A 4,331-nucleotide genomic window follows, 5' to 3' on the forward strand; every position below is an offset into this window, starting at 1 on the left:
CCAGCCTTCTCGTTCGGTCAGTTTTTACCGGAGAAGACTCAAACCACTTTGTAAAGACTGTTGACATCTAGCTAAATGAGTAACCAGTCCCTGTGTGTTTCATAGGCAAAGGCTTGAAAGTGATTCCACACATCAGATTTCCACTTCCTGTTAGGATTTGTCTCAGGGTTTTGACTGCCATATGAGTTCTGTTATACTCACGGACACCATTCAAACAGTTTTAGAAACGTTTGAGTGTTTTCTATCCAAATCTACTAATTATATGCATATTCTAGTTTCTGGGCAAGAATAGTGACAAGATTAAAACGGGCACTTTTTTTCACCCGGCCGTGAAAATACTGCCCCCTATCCATAACAGGTTAAGAGAATAAATTATTATAATTTAAACTTGATAACAGTCCTCCAATACTGTAGGCATTAATACAGACGTAATATTAAAATCCTCTGTGTTTTTTCTAGATTCAGGTGATCCTGCTGTGATTTGTGAACGTGAACTCAAATCTAATCTAAAGAAGAAGTTTCAATGTGTATTTGAGGGGATTGCTAAACAAGGAAACCCAACACTTCTCAATAAGATCTACACAGAGCTCTACATCACAGAGGGTGGAAAAGGAGAGGTCAATAATGAACATGAGCTGAGACAGATTGAGACAACAACCAGGAAACAAGCAAGACCAGAGACTCAAATCAAATGTAACGACATCTTCAAACCCTTAACTGGACAAGACAAACTTATCAGAACTGTGCTGACAAAGGGAGTCGCTGGCATTGGAAAAACAGTCTCTGTGCAGAAGTTCATTCTGGACTGGGCTGAAGGAAAAGCAAATCAGGATGTCCAATTTGTATTTTCATTCCCTTTTCGGGAGCTGAATTTGATGAAAGGGGACAAACACACTTTCATTGAACTTCTCAATCACTTCTCAATGGAAACCAAACAATCAGGAATCTCCATCTACAACAAGTACAAAGTTCTGTTCATCTTTGATGGTCTGGATGAGTGCCGACTGCCCCTAGACTTCCAGAAGAACAAGATCTGTTGTGACATCACAGAGTCAACCTCAGTGGATGTTCTGCTGACAAATCTCATCAAGGGAAATATGCTTCCCTCTGCTCTCCTCTGGATAACCACCCGACCTGCAGCAGCCAATAAGATCCCTTCAGGGTGTGTTGACCAGGTGACAGAGGTACGAGGGTTCAATGACCCACAGAAGGAGGAGTACTTCAGGAAGAGATTCAGTGATGAGGACATGGCTAGCAGAATCATCTCACACATAAAGACATCAAGGAGCCTCCACATCATGTGCCACATTCCAGTCTTTTGTTGGATTTCTGCAACAGTCCTTGAACCCATGCTGAAACATAAGAAAGAAGAGATACCCAAGACTCTGACTGAGATGTACACACACCTTGTGGAGTTTCATACCAAACAGAAAAATGAAAAGTATCTTGGGAAGGAAGAGACAGGTCCACACTGGAATAAAGAGAGCATTCTGTCACTGGGAAAACTGGCTTTTCAACAGCTTGTGAATGGCAATCTGATTTTCTATGAAGAAGACCTGAAAGAGGCTGGTATTGATGTCAATGAAGCCTCAGTGTACTCAGGATTGTGCACAGAGCTCTTTAAAGAGGAATGTGTTCTGTACCAGGACAAGGTGTACTGCTTCGTGCATCTGAGCATTCAGGAGTTTCTGGCTGCTGTATATGTGTTCCTCTCATTCATCAACAACAATGAGAATCTAATTGACAAACTGCAAACAAAAGATGAGCCTGAAGTTACTGTCTACAAGAGTGCTGTGGATAAAGCCTTACAAAGTGAGACTGGAAACCTGGACCTTTTCCTCCGCTTCCTTCTGGGCCTCTCACTGGAGTCCAATCAGAAGCACTTACAAAGTCTACTGACAAAGTCAAGAAGCAGCTCACAGAGCTATGAAGAAACAGTCAAGTACATCAAGGAGAAGATCAGGGAGAATCCCTCTCCAGAGAAGTGCATCAATCTGTTCCACTGTCTGAATGAATTGAATGACCATTCTCTAATGGAGGAGATCCAAAGCTACCTGAGATCAGGAAGTCTCTCTAGAGCCAACCTGTCACCTGCACAGTGGTCAGCTCTGGTCTTTGTGTTGCTGACTTCAGAAAAGGAGCTGGATGTGTTTGACCTGAAGAAATACTCCAGATCAGAGGAAGGTCTTCTGAGGCTGCTGCCAGTGGTCAATGCCTCCAGAGCTGTTCTGTGAGTACATAAAATGACATAAGAACTAATCATCAGGAAGAAATTTTAAGTTGAGAAAAATATGTATTGTAATATGTATATATTAATAAATTGAAAAACATATTGAATCAATGCATTGATGTTCACATTAGTATAAATTATGACATACAATTCTATGAGACGGAAGATGAATCTATATGTTGTTTGAGAGAATAAACCAAATGCATCTGCTATTGTCCTTCTACACTACTCGTTAAATTAACAGTGTGTTTGTGAAGTCATGATGATCTCTATGTCAGGCTGTCAGGCTGTGGAGTCACAGAGGAAGGCTGTGCTTCTCTGGTCTCAGCTCTGAGGTCAAACCCCTCACACCTGAGAGAGCTGGATCTGAGTAACAATGACCTGAAGGATTCAGGAGTGAAACTGCTCTCTGATGGACTGGGGAATCCCCACTGTAAACTGGAGACTCTGAGGTCAGTATTCCTGTAGTTGGTCAACAAGTGATAACTGTTCAACAGATCCACATGTATTTAACATGCCCACATAGTCCACACAATGTGTGTTTGGACAGTGAAGCTTACAGTTTTACATTTGGTGCTATGCTACAGGATTTTGGATTTGAGATAGAATGTTTCATATTAGGTGACAGAACAGAATGTCACCTTTTATTGAAAGGTGTTTTCATACATATATTTTACCGTTTAGAAATGAAAGTCTTAATTATTTGGACAAATACATTTAGTCAAAAGTTTAGTGTTTGGTCCAATATTCAATGCCTGCAGTGATTACATCAAGCTTGTGATTCTACAAACATATTACATTAAGTAATTTGGTCAGAATACTTATGATTTCTTCAAATAGGGGGACTAGATACATACGTACATTTTTCTATCTACAACCAATACTTTGATAATTTGTAGTTTCTAATAATGATACATTCATTTTTGAATAGATGTGGTAGATTTCAGGACACTGATGTATCTGAAAATGTTGACAAAAACATACTGCCTCTATTTTCACCATAGCAGTGTGGTTTTAATATGATTTGACTTTGCAGGCTGTCAGGCTGTCTAGTCACAGAGGAAGGCTGTGCTTCTCTGGTCTCAGCTCTGAGGTCAAACGCCTCACACCTAAGAGAGCTCGACCTGAGCTACAATCACCCAGGAGACTCAGGAGTCAGACTGCTCTCTGCTGGACTGGAGGATCCACACTGCAGACTGGAGAAACTCAAGTATGTAGAGGGTTTATGTCAATGTTCATATCAGACATGTTTGACTTATCAGGCTTGTTAAGACAATCATTCTTACCACCACTTGGACAAAGTTATATGCTGACTGTGTGTATGTGTGTGTGTGTGTGTGTGTGTGTGTGTGTGTGTGTGTGTGTGTGTGTGTGTGTGTGTGTGTGTGTGTGTGTGTGTGTGTGTGTGTGTGTGTGTGTGTGTGTGTGTGTGTGTGTGTGTATGAGTCCAGTGTGTGTGTGGGTCCAGTGTGTGTGTGGATCCAGTGACAATCTCTTAATGACATACACTCACTGGACACACACTCATACTGGACACACAGACACACAGGACACACACACACACGCACAAAAAGGACACACACACGCTGTACACACAAACACACACACAGGACACACACATACACACACACTGGATATATACACACACACACACACAGACAAACATTTGTTTGAAGTTAAATACTACGTGTGTGTGTGTGTGCGTGTGCGTGTGCGTGGGTGTGTGTGTGTGTGTGTGTGTGTGTGAGTTCAGGTGCATCACTCAATGACTGTCTGTTCTTCTGCTTACCGCTACAGTGTGGAACATGGTGGAGAGTACACAATGAAACCTGGGCTTAGAAAATGTGAGTGTTGACTGCTGTGAAGAATATGACTAAGAATAAGTCTTAATTCAAGTCAAGGACCACCATCATTACTTACTTGGTCATATTAACTATCAGCTGTAGTTCTACAGAAGCAGAAATCAGGGACACCAAAGTTTATAGAGTTACTTTGACAATGTGTGTGTGTGTGTGTGTGTGTGTGTGTGTGTGTGTGTGTGTGTGTGTGTGTGTGTGTGTGTGTGTGTGTGTGTGTGTGTGTGTGTGTGTGTGTGTGTGTG

The 4,331-nt window shown here is 41.6% G+C and overlaps 1 long non-coding RNA gene across 1 annotated transcript; it reads left to right on the forward strand.

Annotated features, from left to right (window-relative positions):
- Window positions 1–2,268: 2,268 nt before the first annotated feature.
- Window positions 2,269–4,069, forward strand: LOC123743540 (uncharacterized). Its single transcript, XR_006770399.1, has 3 exons — window positions 2,269–2,682; window positions 3,267–3,440; window positions 4,028–4,069. It is a non-coding gene; the product is annotated as an uncharacterized lncRNA (long non-coding RNA).
- Window positions 4,070–4,331: the final 262 nt, after the last annotated feature.

This window comes from Salmo salar, chromosome ssa06, assembly GCF_905237065.1.
Source record: "Salmo salar chromosome ssa06, Ssal_v3.1, whole genome shotgun sequence".
Lineage (NCBI taxonomy): Eukaryota > Metazoa > Chordata > Actinopteri > Salmoniformes > Salmonidae > Salmo > Salmo salar.